The sequence below is a fragment of the Oreochromis niloticus genome, linkage group LG17, assembly GCF_001858045.2.
Source record: "Oreochromis niloticus isolate F11D_XX linkage group LG17, O_niloticus_UMD_NMBU, whole genome shotgun sequence".
NCBI classification, from domain to species: Eukaryota; Metazoa; Chordata; class Actinopteri; order Cichliformes; family Cichlidae; genus Oreochromis; species Oreochromis niloticus.
Genome location: NC_031981.2, coordinates 9,437,052 through 9,453,697, shown reverse-complemented (window position 1 = coordinate 9,453,697; position 16,646 = coordinate 9,437,052). Strand labels below are relative to the sequence as shown.

The 16,646-nt window shown below is 40.1% G+C and overlaps 1 long non-coding RNA gene across 2 annotated transcripts; it reads left to right on the top strand.

Moving 5' to 3' along the window:
* LOC106098227 (uncharacterized) lies at positions 1-850 on the top strand. 2 transcript variants are annotated; one of them, XR_003214457.1, is made up of 3 exons: positions 1-128; positions 260-363; positions 589-850. It is a non-coding gene; the product is annotated as an uncharacterized LOC106098227 (long non-coding RNA). The 2 variants fall into 2 exon arrangements; XR_001224365.2 differs by having other exon boundaries at positions 255-363.
* The last annotated feature ends 15,796 nt before the right edge of the window (positions 851-16,646 follow it).

The window sequence follows — 16,646 nt, the reverse complement described above, 5'->3', positions numbered from 1 at the left end:
AATGGGGACAGTTGAGCAGGACAGTCAAGGGCAATCCGGTGTAGTCCTCAAACCACGACTGCAACACAAACCGACAGTGGAAAAGAAACAGCCCAGTGCAGTGCAGCATAGCACTGCAGTGAGAAACAGTGAGTCTGTCAAGTGCATTGGCGGTGTTTTGGGAATTTTTTCTTCCTACCTACTGGCAGGTTTGCCTTTCTTTAGGAGATTCTGTATGCTGGCAAGAACAACAAGAAAGTATGTTTGTCTGACAGGGAAGGCAGGGATGGGAAGACAGAGGAAAAAAAGGGAGGGAGATATGGAAGAACAACAGAGAGGAAATCTTATGGGGAGGAGAGGAAAGCAAGGAAGAGAGATGCCAAGGTACCCTGCTGTTTTCTTTCTGACTAGAGGGCACCTGCATTTCCTCTCTATATGCTTCTGTTTTATTACACACACATACACACAGCTTTGAATAGTGGTTCCATGGAAGCTACTGTAACCTGAATTATTGACTGTAAATGAACACACAGTTCTTGGTGTCAGAAAGCACACACAAGTTCGGAGGCTACAATCGCATTGTTTGATTTCGGTTTTGTGTTTGTACAGGTGAACCTCATCGACAATTCTGATAAGCAAAGAAGCCCTTATTACAGTCTTGAGATGCCCCAGTATGCTACTTGGAAGAAAAAAGGGTAAAAAAATAAGATAAGAGCCAGAAAAACATTTACATATATTGCATTATCACTGCATAGAGCTGATATGGAATACTTGTTAGCAAACAAATTCCTGTCGTATTATCCTGCAGACACTGCAAAATTTCAAATTGCATGGGCAGTGACTAAACATACAGTAATGTGCAAAGCTATTGAGCCACCCTCATGTATTTATATTTTAGTGCAAATGGACCCGACTTTCTTGTAAATTTTAAAGGGATCTTGAGTGATAGTTCTTCAGGCTTTTTGAAAGTCAAAATTCAAAATTTTTGTTAGGACATTAGCTCATTTTTCACTTATTTTCAGTGTAGTCCTTGTACTTGAGCATATTCAGAGGAATGTTTGTTAAGCCACTTTTTACTATGCATAGAAAATGTCTTGATGCATGCTCAATCATCCAGGTAAGCAAATCCCATGAGGTTGATTCTGTTCATCTGGGCGTAGCATTTTTTTACCACTGAAAACACTACATCCAGATGACAAGAATCAACCTTTTGGGATATGAATTGAAAAGGAAACAGGGATGAATCAGTGTTGTGCTCACACATAGCAAAGAACTAATTTTAAATTGTATCTTTCGGCACTTTTGTTACAAGTACCCTGCAGCAAAAACACACCGCTTTTCTTTAGTTAAATCTATTAAAAACGCTAACTGTCATGTATGTTTCCATGTAAGTTTGTATATTTCAATACATAGTTTCACCCATTTCCCATTTGCCTTGAAAAATAAAAAACTTGTATAGGATTGCGCTCTAGTTTTTGTTTTTTTACTGTGCTCAGTCTCCCTAACTGAATTATGTGCCTCTTTATCTGCTAAATACTTTGCTGTGTTCACCATCTAACCGGCTAATTGTCCTTATGAGATTGTACTACACAGTCGATATTTAGAAGACGCAATATAAAAAAAGAAAAAAAAAACATGGGTTTTCTTACAATATTTGTTCAGGCTTTACCATCATGGCCTCTTAATGGAGATTTTCTTGGTGCACCCAAAAGGGAAACACTGTTATTTCAGAAATGCTTTCATGGGTTGTTTAAGACATTGGGAACAAACAACCAATAGGATCATCGTGTTTGTGGTGATAATCGTAATCAGCTGCCTGCTGTAAGAGGAGATGATACTGATGAGAGATTTAATTGAAATAGCAAAGCTGAGCTGTGAAACCAGAACAACAAGAAAGGAGCTGAAAGCTGAAAGGAAGAGCTAAAAGGAACTGTAGAGTTTAATGTGTTTGCCATGTGTGACCATTTACTACTGTTAACATGCCATTGGTTAAAGTATGTTAGGACCAACATACAACAGGAGAACATAAGCTTGATATTTTCTCATTAACCTGTTTCCACATGGGGTTTTCATACAGCATGCTCACTTGCCATTTGGAGCAACTTGTAAGCTATAAGCCATACGTGTTCCTGTTTTTTAACTATTAGTGAGTCCAAAACACATTAAAAATGTTATATTTTATAATTACAGGACAGTCTGTGCAAGGAACTATCATAATATCTTGATTCATGCTCAATCATCCAGGTAAGTAAATCCCCAAAGGTTGATTCTGTACATCTGGACGTAGCGTTTTCAGTGGGAGAAACATTTCATCACTCATCCAAGTGACTTCTTCAGTCTCAGCTGACTGCAGGTTTCCCCAATCTTATAAGCAGTACATTTGCATAACTGAAACTGACACCACTGACGGAACGATGGGCTGGAAGATCAGTTCCTTGATCATAATTATGCAAATTCTCATGATCATTGATCAACAACCACTGATCAAAGACCACCGATCAACGGCCATGATATATATATATATATATATATATATAACATAGTGTACACTGCTAAGTGCCAGGAGGATTGCCAGGATTTATACATCGGGGAAACCAAACAACCTCTGGCGAAGCGGATGGCACAACACAGAAGAGCTACCTCGTCGGGGCAGGACTCTGCAGTCTATTTACACCTAGAGGCCATTGGACACTCTTTCAATGATGAGGATGTACACTGGACAGGGAGGAACGCTAGTTTGAACGGGGAGTCAAGCAGGCCATTTACGTGAAAAGGAAAAGACCATCTCTGAATCAAGGAGGGGGCCTAAGGGTACATCTTTCGCCATCTTACAATGCTGTGATTGCAGCCATTCCCCAAGTCCCTGTGAATGATACTCATGGCCATTGATCAGTGGTTGTTGATTAGTGGTCATGAGAATTTGCATAATTATGATAAAAAAAACCTGACATCCCAGCCCATTGTTCCTTCAGTAGTGCTAACTTCAGTCATTATGCAAATGTACAGTTTATAAGTTTGGGGACACCTGCAGTCAGCTGAGACTGAAGAAGTCACTTGGATGAGTGACGAAACATTTCTCCCACTGAAACCGCTACATCCAGATGAACAGAACCAACTTTTGGGGAACTATCATAATAATTTTACACATTTGTCATACATTTCAATGATCTGGCCCACTTGAGATCAAAGTGGGCTGTATGCGGCCCAAAATGAGTCCGTGCTATAAGGTATAAAAAATGACATCACAAATCTTGAGTTTTGCCCCTTTCTTTCCATGGTCCTTTCCATGGTCCTTTCCATGGTCCCTCCATCAGCTGCTATCTATCACTGAGGTCTTTGGCTGCCACAGCTTGCAGTCGAGTGGAACAATCATGGAACAGAACGGGCCCCCTCCCGGTCGGCGGTGTCCTTGTGACGCAGCAGGTTAAAGCACAGAATGAATTTTCAGGAGGTTGAGGATTGGAAGCTGGCTTTGTTTGATCCCTTCTTCTCTTGCACTATAAACTCACTTGTTAGAGCAATTAAGCTAAACCCAACCAGCCTATCTAAAAGGAGGGCTCTAATTGATGATCAGAACTAGGGACATAAATGTTCCAGTGATGGCAGGAATGACAAGTTCTTGTTTCTTCTCTGAAACAAAGGGGTAAATTACTCGTTTTCAGATTTGGATCTAAGACTCATCATTAAGTTTACCTGCATTATTTGTGAGTGTTGGCATGATGGTTTTATTAGATGCTGCCTCTGTTTCAGAAAGTTTTTCCAAACCCATACTTTTCACGTCTGTGGGCTCTGATTAGCCGTCCGTCAGACTGTTTATTTCCTTCTCTTCACGTCTCTCTGTCTCAGCTGCAGTAAAATTCTAATCAGCCTATTCTCAGCTGCTTTTACCTGCAGATTTGCAGCCTCATTCCTTTCTTTCCCTGCCTCGTCTTTTCGGCAGCCGTATCTGTCCAAACAACTCAGCTTCCCCCTTATTCTTGATTTGCCTCCTTTTTGTCATTGTGAATTTTGTTTCGGTTCAATCACCTCTCTCCCCCTCGCCTCTCTTCCCTCTCCTCTTTTATCACCAGCAAGTATGTCTGCATGTTAGTGTATATATGTGTGTGTGTGTGTGTGTGTGTGTGTGTGTGTGTGTGTGCGGGGAGATGGGAGGGGGTGACAATGTGTTCAGCCTTTCAGCCAGTCTGAAGCCAATCAATGGGAGCTTATCAGGGTGCGCTCTGCTCTGCGGCTGTCTGCAGCCGAATCCGGAGGCAGATAGGACTGAGCTGGGTCTGTCTGGGCTGGACTCAACAGGGGGTGGAGGAAGAGCAAAGGCTTAATAAGTGTTTATGTGTATGTGTGCGTCAGACGAGGCAGTTCATTCGAATGCATGTGCTGCTGGATGTCACCAAGAAGAGTAGAGGAAAGTGTTTGTGTCAATCAGGCAGAACATGGGTTTGATCTACAGTCTGTTTATTCCAGACTCAGTAGACTCAGGTAGATGCAGTGTGCATTACAACACACCGAACGCTGGTGCTGCTAAGCCTGACAAGCTTCATATTGTCCCACAGCACACTTTCAGTTCATGGATGAAAAAAGAAGTCCTTCTGCTTTGACACGTGATACAAAAAAAATGAAAGCTAGCCATGCCAAGATGCTGGATTTAGAGTAAAATGTGCTTAAATTGTTCTTTTTTATGTGAGGGAGTTATTTGGAAGTATCATTTATTTCCAGGAGACCTGACATCTTCATGAGAATTCTCAAATTGAGGGAAAACAGGGCTTTTCTTTCTTTTCACTTCTGCTGAGTTTCTTTTCCAAAATTGGCACTTAAAAATATCAGATGCTACACAATCAGCTGCACAATATATCAGTCCACCAATACCTACTTCTTCACAGCAAACAGGGAAATATTAGATTAGATTTCTGTCATTAGATGCAGTAATTCATCAGGTTAACCACCACTGTCCTATAAAGCTGACTACAGTGAGAATAGAAGGATAAAATAATATAAACCACTCCTCCTTAACTTCCCAAATCCAAACAGCATTACTGACCCATCTGAATTGAAAATACACACAAGCTGTCTGCACTTGTATAAACTACAACACATATCTGACTGGAATTTAAATGCTGTCATTGGTGCAGTACGTGGATCAGACATGTCCAGTGCCTGGAGTTTGTTTAAAAATCTTTGTTCTTTTTCTTTTTGAAAGTTGATCTAAATATTTTTGGCTTTAAATAAATGGAAAATTTGGCTTGCTTTGCTTCTTCTGCAGTTACATGGAGTGACCGTTGCAAAAAAGAAGGGTGATAGTTTTTTAGGCTCTCAAAAGTTAAGCCAGTATGGAAGTGCTTAAGCCTGTATTCTTTTTCATAGCTACCAGGGGGTAACACTTGCGGTTTCCTAAAGATTTGTAGTCCTATAGAAGTCTATCAATTCAATTCAATTCACATTGCACCAGTTCACAACAACATTAACATCAAGACTCTTTATATAGTGAGGTAAAGAACCTGCACACATTGAAACGAAACCCCAACAATCAAATGATCTCCAGTGAGCAGTTGATGACAGTGGGAAGGAAAATCTCCCTTTTAACAGGAAGAACCATCTGGGCAGCCATCCACGCTAACCAGCTGGGAAAACAGCTTTCTGAACTTTTGTAATCACTTTCATAGTATGTGTATGAACTCAATCCCTCAGTTTAGGTCATACTGAATAAAATATTGAGTCCTTTTTTTTTTCTTTTTTCTTTTTTTTTTAAATTTCTGGTCATTCTAAGGTCATACGTTTCACAAAGGAAGATTATTCACATTTCATTAGCCAGTGAATCTGTCTGGTCAAAAAACTACAGTGTTTGAAAACAAAACAAAACAATGGTGTTTTGAAGAGGCTCATCTGAAGGCATCAAAACAGGACGTCTCTAAAAAATTGCTGATGTCGTGGTAACTATGTCCATATTTTTCATGGTCTATGATCCCAATAGTGTTTTGCCCTTCAAAGCTTCACATAGATATTGTGGCTAAAAATGTTAAATGCAAAGGAGGGCCAGTAGTTATTGTGCGATGAATGAATGAATGCATGCCTGTGTGTTTCTTTGACTTTGGGGCTGAGACAAGCAGCTAATTGTAAATCTAAGCCATACTGACGGGACAGGGTGAGGCTGAGGTTCTTAGAAACACATAAACACACACAAAACACTTTCACTCCCTGAATTTGTAACACACTTCCCTCCTTCTCCATGCAAAGTGACTCCGTCATCACTATGGTAATCACCAAGGCAACAAGTTGCCTTAGCGACTTTTTGTTGTTTTGATTGTGTTTTCCAATTGCCACAGCTTCCTGCTGTTAATTTCCAAAGCAGACTGAGGCAGATTGCTTGAGTCAATTATAAACGTTCGCAATAACAGGCTGATCCTTGTCTGCACTTTTGATTTACCACCCTGAAACGTTTTATTAAAAGCCAAAGTAATCACTTCAGAAAAATAACCTTGAGATGGAAATGTGATTTTTGCAAGACTGGCTGCTCCCTCGGCATACTGACGACCACAGGAGACTAATTGGGGTTTCAATTAAAGGTCTACCACACCAAATGGCTCCTCCTCCCTTTCTAATTAAAACCTCCAACTGGGTAGTAATTGGATGAGATGGAACGGCGGAGGGGTGGGAAGGAGGGGAAAGGAGGCAGATGAAGGGATGGATGGGTTGAGTATAGGGCAAGGCTGGGAATGAAGGGAGGCTGTGGCAGGAATTGAGAGAGCCATGGATGGATGACGAGGGAAGATAATAAAAACTGATATGAGGTCTAGAGGTATAAGATAAAATGGAGAGTGGGAGGGAGGAAGAACTATTACAGGCAAACAGGCTGGCTGATGAAGGGAGAAAGAAGATGTAGGGGAGGCAGAGAGGAAGGGCGTGATAAAGGGATGGGTGCAATTTGCTTGGATCTCAAAGGAAGGGTGATGGGGGTAGAAGAGGACACAGAGGAGAAAGATCACTAGACTCTAATGATCACTCTGCAGGCTTCAGTGTGTATATGCGTATGTGTGTGTGGAAGGGTGTTGGGCAGTTTCCATGGCGATAAGTGCCGCTCGTTAGAAACGGTCCATCAAGTAGTCAAGCAGCAGGTGTCCATCTGTGGCCCAGCCCCAAACACAAATATATATCAGTCAATCTGTAATTGGTCACAAGCACGTTATTAGTGTTACCTGTGCCACGTCTACTTTTAAAAGACCAGTAACTGTGAAAGGAAAGAGGTGGAATAAAAAAAAAGAGAAGCACTGGTGAACGCACTCCTTCCAAGTCATCTGGGCCCTCATTACATAAAGCCCTTTAAGAGAAAAGGGGACACTGAGTGTGTGTGTGTGTGTGTGTGTGTGTGTGTGTGTGTGTGTGCCTAAGTGTGGTATTTTATAAAGTACAACACTGCTTGTACACTACTTTTTAGATTCAGGGGATTTAAAACTTCCAATCGTTTTTAGCTGCCATACAATCTCTCAATCTAAGCTCCCTTCAGCTTACTGTGTATCAGTTATGCTTAGCAACTTGTGTCAACTGTGTATCCATAACCAATAATCAGCATAATGGTTATAGATACACATGCTTACCAATATTAAAACTATAGTCATTATCTTTAGTGACCGATTTAGTTCTTTATTTTTTATGTTTCTCTAATTTTTGTTTCATTCAAACTTCTGGCTACAAATTTCAACTGTATATACATTTTAATCTCTTATGCATTCCTTTTCATCACCTATATTGTTACTATTTATCACTTTTTTTGTGGTTAACTGTTAACTTTCTACTCAGACCTATTCAGGTTCACTTCACTTTTGTAATTATATTATTTTTTTATCCAACCCAATAACCTGCCCATGACTACTGGGATAAGCGATTGACCCTGAATTGGACTGGAATAACATAGATGGAAGGACTATAAGAGTATCATGATTCCTAGATTGGATCTTTGCTTTTTGTGTACTTTCTTAATATATATCAGTTTTGGCTTTTCTGCTTTCTAGTGTTTGAAGTTTTGATTTGAAAGATTTGTAGACTGAGTGTTGATTCTGGCCCTGAGGTATTACTATAGCGCTTTTCTACTCTGACTGAGAATGACTGAGTGCTTTTTTACTACAAGCCTCATTCATCTGATCATAGATAAAAGCATTTATACAAACACAATCTGCGGAAGCATTCATACAAGTTTATTTTTCTATACCTGAACACCTTGTGCAGCATTTACATGCACATCATGGGCAACTAAGGATTTAGCCTTGCCCAAGGATACTTTGACATGCAGACTGGAGAAGTCACCAGACCACCAACCTTCTGAAGAGCAGACAATCCACTTTAGCTCCTGATCCTGATCTGAAAGTTGAGACAAGTTCATGTTGTGTCCCACCCACTTCCTGTTGTCAGCGGGTTTTTTTGTTTTTTTTGTTTGTTTGTTTGTTTTACACACAAGTCACTTGAATTTATACCAAACTTGAACCGTACTGCATGAGTTCTTGGTACTATATAGTATATATGGAGTATAGAGGGTTTAATATTTTTGAGTTTTTGGTCCATATTTAGCTTTATCTTACATTTTGAGTTGGTTATTTCAGTAGTGTTTAATTCCCTGTCTATTTCTCAGGCTTTTCCCTCCTATGTCATCTTTCTGTGTTCATGCCGTCATCCTCCAGTGCTCCCTTTCATTTCAGTCTTTTTATTTTCACACTCTGCATTTGAGTCCTCTCTTCGCCACTGACTGTGACAAAGGCAAATAAACGTTTAAAAGAATTATTTATTTATTTGTTTATTTTGTTTTAATGCTCATTTTGACAAATGTAGGAACTCCTGTGATAGTTCACACTGCCAGCAGTCCAAATTTGAAGTCGTGTTGAGAGCAATGCCAGCTTCCGTCTGGCTTGCGTTCCACGAAACAAGCACTCCAGAACTTACACAATACAGAAGTCTTTGCCAAGAGCACAATATTTGTCAATGCCGAGAACATTCCAAATATGATTCACTTTCGAGGACTCTGCCACATTAAAACTGACAAAAATGTAACATTTAACGTGCCATCATGTCTTCAGCTTCTCCGTCTTTAACAGCAGGGGAATTCTTGTGATTTTTTATGCAATCCACATTGCCCAACTTGATTTGAAACAAGGACAAAAAGAAAAAAAAAGAGACAAACGCAGATTGACACAAAAATACCCATTTCTTCTTACAACCATGTCCTATTATCTTGGCAGTTCCTGAGTGGGTGGAATAGTTATTTGCTCTGAACTGCCCCCTTTCAAACGAGATCAGAACGGCCTTGTTATTTGATCCAGCTCAGTAGTATAACAAACAAGAAATACCAAACATGTTATTTTGCAGTGAGTTGTCGACTCTATTAAAATAAGTGCTTTTGTACTGCTATTTGAAGCAGCCCGTTTCCCTACCTTAGTCTTTGTGAAGCTGTGCTCTAAGAAATCATTTTCTTAGAAAAGACCTCAAACAACACTGAATATCTGGTGAAACTTGTTAAAAAACTAGAGTAAATGCAGTTCATATGCTCACCCTATTAGAGCACTTCGCTCTCGCTCTGCAGGCCTACTTGATGTTCCTAGAGTATTTAAAAGTAGAATGGGAGGGAGAGCCTTCAGTTTTCAGGCCCCTCTTCTGTGGAACCAGCTTCCAGTTTGGATTCGGGAGACAGACACTATCTCTACTTTTAAGATTAGGCTTAAAACGTTCCTTTTTGCTAAAGCATATAGTTAGGGCTGGACCAGGTGACCCTGAATCCTCCCTTAGTTATGCTGCAATAGACGTAGGCTGCCGGGGATTCCCATGATGCATTGAGTTTTTCCTTTCCAGTCACCTTTCTCACTCACTATGTGTTAATAGACCTCTCTGCATCGAATCATATCTGTTATTAATCTCTGTCTCTCTTCCACAGCATGTCTTTCATCCTGTTTTCCTTCTCTCACCCCAACCGGTCGCAGCAGATGGCCCCGCCCCTCCCTGAGCCTGGTTCTGCCGGAGGTTTCTTCCTGTTAAAAGGGAGTTTTTCCTTCCCACTGTCGCCAAAGTGCTTGCTCATAGGGGGTCATATGATTGTTGGGTTTTTCTCTGTATGTATTATTGTGCGATCTACTGTAAAATATAAAGCGCCTTGAGGCGACTTCTGTTGTGATTTGGCGCTATATAAATAAAATTGAATTGAATTCATATATCTGTTTTAATGTATAATGTACTTGTGTACACTACAAGTGCAATTAAAGATGCTCCAAATATTACATTATACTGTATTAGACCCATAAACACTGCTTGCACAGCACCCAACGAGACTAACAAGAAGAAACTCTTTCTTCAGTTCATACAACACATTCGGTCCAGTAAACAGCAGTAGTTATTCTTGTCACTTTCCACACAAAACTACAAATCCTTCTTCCAATCAGAGAACAGTGAACACAGGAAAGATGCTCGAAACACAGCTTCTTTGTTGTTTCTGTACCCTCTAAGTACAGAGCGGAAGGATGATTTTTCAAGACTAGTAACAACAATAACACTGTACTGCTGTGCCGATGCAGTGGTGAGAGAACAGCAGAATGCCATACATGCATGTCTTTAGGGATGATAAAGTATCTACAATGAGTTGATTTTCTGCAACACAATATAATTCCCACTACCTGAGCATAATTTCAAGCCATATATTCCAGTTCCAGAGCTCCACACTGAAGGACTAAGCTGGTGTGCCTCAAACAATAAATACAGCAGTTTGTCTTAGTGTGAAGATTTATATTAGGGATCAAAGGGTAAGATGACTGAAGAAAACAAAGTAATTACCTTTCAGAGATATGAGTGTGCTTTCTAAACAATGGTGGTAATTATAGCTGCATGTGTGTCGGATTTGCGCTTTGCAATCTCAGTGTTCTTTCATGCATGAATGTCTGCTTTAGTTGTTCATGCCTTTGAGAATCCCTACTTTTTAGAGGCACAGTGGATGCTGCAGAAGGGAACCAAACATCTGCATGCCATAAGACTGCTGGACAGAAGAAGACATCAGTACTGATTACAAGACACTGTGAAAGCTGCTAAGTCAGCGAAGACAGAGCCCTGTGTACACCTGCTGCTTAAGAGGTAGTGAAGCCAGTAAAATCTAATCATGTGGGCCTTATGTGAGAAAGTGCTTTTTTTCCTCCTCCAAATGTTTTCAATTCAGTGCAACCCAATGATGCGGCAATGTGGATAGTGTCTGTGTTTGATGTGCTGACAATTTTAATACAGCATCCCTTCTACCTATTGTATGCAAGCCTCGATTTATCCTTAAGTCTGGTTAATACATTCAGACAGACTTCTCGGGGGAAATCACTAACTGTGAATCAAACAAGGAGTCTGACAGCTTCTGAAGGCAGCATACTATGACTGTGACTGAAGATAATGAGGTAAACACTTAACTTTTGTAACCTCACTGGCATCTTTTGCTTATAGGACATGTTTTTTCGAGCAGTAATTTTGGTGTTTTAACCAATTTACATCTTTTGCTGACTGTGTGCTGTATCTCACTGTGGTAGGCTCACATTGCTAGGTTGAGATGGCTCATTAAAACTTGATCAGAAGTTACAAAGCAGGGGGGTGCAACTTTTTTGTCCTGTCAGCTGGCATCGTTCTACCAACAGCTAACTGCTAATGACTCCATCTCAGCACTCGCCTCGGTGGAGGTTGATTTTAAAGGCTGTGGTGATTCAGTACAATTTGACGCGGTATTCAATTCACTTAGCGCTATTCACCTAGCAGTTATGCTAATTGCTAATTAGCAAGCTTGCCTTGGTGTGTGCCGTTCTGTACACAGGAGGACAGAGGAGCAACAAGGGAGGAGAAAGAGTTTATTTTCATTTTTTACATTTCAGCATCAAGAGAAAGTAACTTGTGCATGTAGGCCTGGGGAGCACTGAATCACAGCTGACATTAATCACAGTATTTGCCCAGTTCCTGATTTCTCAGTTTTTTGCATATTTATCATTCTTCAAATCCTCAAACAAATTTTAATATTAGACAAATGTAACCCAAGTAAACACGAAACACAATGATGATTGAATGTATTAAGGGTAAAAACCTAATTTACATGGCCAGACTCTGACTAGGCCTTTCTAAAACCCTCAGAGGTTCCATGAGTTGTGGCAAGTCATCCAGGTCCTGAAGGAGAAAAGCAGCCCCGACCATCACACTACCACCACCAAGTTTGACTGTTTTTATGATGTTCTTTTTGTGAAATGCTGTGTTAATTTTACACCAGATATAATTAGTTGCAAAGCTTCCAAAAAGTTGAATTTTTGTCTTGTACGTCCACAGAATATTTCTTAAATAGTTTTTGGGCATCATCAAGATTTGTATTTTAGCAAATATGAGATGAGTCTTTGTGCTGTTTTTGGTCAGCAGTGGGTTTTACCTCAGGACTCTCCCATGGATGCCATTTTTGCCCAGACCCTTTCTTATTGCTGAATCATAAAAACTAACCTGAACTGAGGCAAGTGAGGCCTGCAGTTCTTTAGATTTTGTTCTGGTGTTCTTTGAGTCATTGATGTACTCTTGGAGTAATTTTGGTAGGTCAGAAACTCCTTGGAAGGGTCAACACTGTTTCATTTGTGGACAATGGCTCTCATCTGGTTTCCTGAAGTGTTAAAGCCTTTGAAATTGCTTTGTAACTAATTCCAAGCTGATAGATGTCAATGACTTTGTTTCTTATCTTTCTGTGAGTTTCTTTAGATGGCTTTGAGCTCTTGTATGGGTGTGGATACGAAAACTGAAAGCAAATTTCCAAAATGTTTTGTAAATTCATGATTTAAATAGAAAAGTGCATGTTTTATTTATCTTACACTATTAATTTGTTTAATAATTTGAAACATGTTAGTATATCAAATATGCAAAACAAACAAACAAAACAATAACTTTAGCAGAGAACTGTAAATATTCACAAGTTCAACAGTTTACATGAGCTAACTGTGGGAGGAGGTCAGTTAAGTCAGTCTAATCGATCTTCTAATCGGAGCTGACTCTGGTCTTCTCACCATTCTCGTCCTTTTAGATCTGAGCTCAGCCTTCGACACCATTTCTCACTCTGTACTTCTAAGCAGACTTTCCTCTCTTGGCATCTCTGACACACCCCTCGCCTGGTTTCAATCATATCTCCTCGACCGTTCCCAGTTTATTCAACTAAGATCATTCCGCTCTCGTCTATTCCCCGTCACCTCTGGTGTACCCCAAGGCTCAGTCTTAGGCCCTCTTCATAATATACATCCTCCCTCTAGGTACCATTTTCCGCAAATTTGATCTCCAGTTTCACTGTTTTGCTGATGACACCCAGTTATACCTCTCTTGCAGACCTGACTCCTCCCTCCCACCTTCCTCCCTTTCAGAATGTCTATCCGAGCTAAAATCCTGGTTTACCTCTAATTTTTTAAAGCTCAATGAGGATAAAACTGAGATCCTCCTTATTGGCACCAAATCCAACCTTTTAAAGGCGAACCATTTCTCACTCACGATCGATAACTCCACAGTTTTCCCTTCTCCTCAGGTTAAGAGCCTTGGTGTCATCCTAGACAGTTCACTTTCCTACGAATCTCACATCAATATAGTCTACGTCCATTCTTGTCCACAGTCTTGTTACACCCCGTATTGACTACTGCAACTCTCTTCTGCATGGTCTCCCCCAAAAATCCCTCCATAAGCTTCAACTGGTTCAGAACTCTGCTGCTCGCATTATCACCAGAACCCCCTCCTACCAGCACATCACCCCTGTTCTTCAGGAACTTCACTGGCTCCCTGTGAAATTCCGGATAATATTCAAACTTCTTTTGCTCACCTTCAAGGCCATTCATAACCTCGCTCCTCCTTACCTTTCTGACCTGTTAACCACTACCTGTTCTGCCCGTTCACTTCGATCTTCCTCTTCTATCCAGCTTGCTGTACCTTCCTTCCGCCTCACCACCATGGGAAGCAGAGCTTTCAGCTGCTCTGCTCCCAGGCTGTGGAACTCTCTACCCCCAGAAATAAGAAACATTGGTTCTCTCCCCCAGTTTAAATCCCAACTCAAAACTCATCTGTTCAAATCTGCATATTCACTGTGAATCCACTGTTTGTTAATTTTATCTTGTGCTTTTGTTTTATTGTTCTTATTCTGCCATTGTTTTACTATGTGTCTTCCTTTTGTAAAGTGTCCTTGGGTGACTTGAAAGGCGCTCATAAATAAAATTTATTATTATTATTATTATTATTATTATTATTATTATTATTATTATTAAGGCCCAACAGGCCACCAGACTGGTAATATACTGGCAAAAACCCTGGCTTTAGATTAGTACTGGGTCAGTTCATTAAACTTTGTGGAAAGGTGAGCAAAACAAAACAACAAACTTTTAAATAACTAATTGTTCTGGCAGGAAGCACTCTCTGCAATTACTTAAAGGGCACTCATTCTTTTTACTACATAGATTAAGTGGTTACCAGCCTGCGAGTAACTAGATTATCAAACAGTGGCAGCTGGTGTGCTGTCGACTCACCAGGTGGAGTCATGCTGCCAAAAGGCATCTCTCGCTGCACTGTGAGTCATCGCAGGTGTAATTCATGACATTAATGAGCATGAAACTGGAAAAACAAATCAAGCACTTCAGTTTGTAGAACTCGCAGTTCTTCTAAAAATGGTCTATTGAGTCCACCAGATAAACATTTATTACTTCAGCGTTTCTCCAGGCAGAACACCCCTCAACTGTCACTTACTTCTAAGAGGATTTCCAGAATCTTCTCTTTTTGTCTTGAGAGACTTAATGTACAACCTGGAGTCTCTGACATAAACCTGGGGGATACTGGGGGAGTTTTGCCTCTGATCTCTTAATCTTGAATAGGACAGCCTAATTGGCGCTAAACCCAGACAAAGCTCTCATAGTGCCTGCCCCTCTGAACTAACTAAGGATAATGTGCCAAAGGAATGAACATTTCAAGGTAATTTACTTTTAGTCCAGCTTGGAGAAATTTCGCCCTGCTCAACAGCTGTTTGTAGTCTAGAGTAAAATGATTTGATGAGCACCTTCAAGCTCAAGTCACTTTGTCTGGCCTAAGTAACAAAAACACCCCAAAAGTTTGAGGATCTTGGGCTTTTGTTCATGACTGAGGGTACATTGTAGCATGAGACTGACAGAAATCAGCACTAAGGTGGGCCGTTGTGGTTATGTGAGCTGGATGGAACAGTGGTTCAATCAAATCAAAATTTCAACTTTACCCAAATTCATGGATTGAGTTATGTCCAAAAGACTGATGAGGTAAATACAAGTGGTGAAAATGAGTTTTCCCCATAGAGGAACATGTAGCCTTAGAGACTGGATAAGGAGTTTAGAGCACAGTGTTAGACCGTCATATAGACTGGGAACTGCCTCAGGAGAAAATACACTTACTATGCTCTCCCCCACTCTAACCTGAGTCTGAAGTGACAATCAGTGGTCTTATTTTCTAATCACTGAAAATCACATATCACAAATATTACATTTTTTATCACCTGCAGCTCTGATGCACAAGTAGCACCACATTTGGTTTCATAGTTGTATCTCCACTTTCTACAACTGGATGAATTTTATGAGCACTGCAGAGGAAACATTCCCCGCAAGAGCAGGAATAGCATGTTTTAAATTGTTTTGTCTTGCACAAGATGTGAAATCAAGTCATAATTGACTCTGCTTGTTTTGTGATTTTGGAGTGACTTTTTTATCAAATGATGACATGAGAGGATTTGCCTTGATTTGGTTTATGTTTTGTAGTGACAGTAACCTTAAAATAGTTTATTATTTTTCAGTAAATACCAAATTTTGAACTGAGGCTTTTATGTTTTGAAACGACTCTGTAACAATCCATCAAATCTTGGATCGGAGTACAAATTCAGGTATCTCATTGTTTGCTGTGAGCCAAGCCATTATAAACTGCTGATTTAACACGATTGCTCTCTGTCGTTTGTAGCTAGAATTTAAATGTACAGCTTTGCTTGGATGGAGCACTGAGGCACAATTAAACATTTTAAACTGCATTAAGCAAATGCTCATCACACAAATAATGTAAGGCAACACATCACTATTTGATTTTAGCTCTTTATTAAGAGTTAAGTTCTTTATTTTGTTTTGTTTTTTCCTTTGTGTGCCACATCAAAAGCTTATACTGTGTAAGACCTGATCATGCAACAGTCAGGTGTTAGCTGCATTAGCAGCAGATCATTTAAGGCCTGTAGCGACCATAGATCAAACTTGTTCAAGCTCATTCCTGAAAATCTTTACTGCTTTATAGTTTCTTCCTCCTTGGACCACAGCCAACAAGAAACAACCCTTGCACTTTTGGAGATCCTCTTGACTAAATCAAATGTCACTGCTGCTGAAAGCTTTACACCCATCCATTTCTCCTACATTTAGTATGAAAACCAACACCTCAAACGTGCTATTTTTATCTATAAAGTAGATATTATTTGAAAATTAATTAATTATTTGAAACACAAACTTGGTAGAAGCTGGCTTGTTGCTAAGATACACCATCTATCTTTGGCTAAATAAATTGATGCCACTTCAGACAGCTGAAATTGGCCCATATTCCCACTAGATGTTAACATTTCTTGATGTTGTTTCCATACTGTGATTCACTTCCAGCTCTAACTGTAGTGTCATTGGCCTGCACTTACAGTG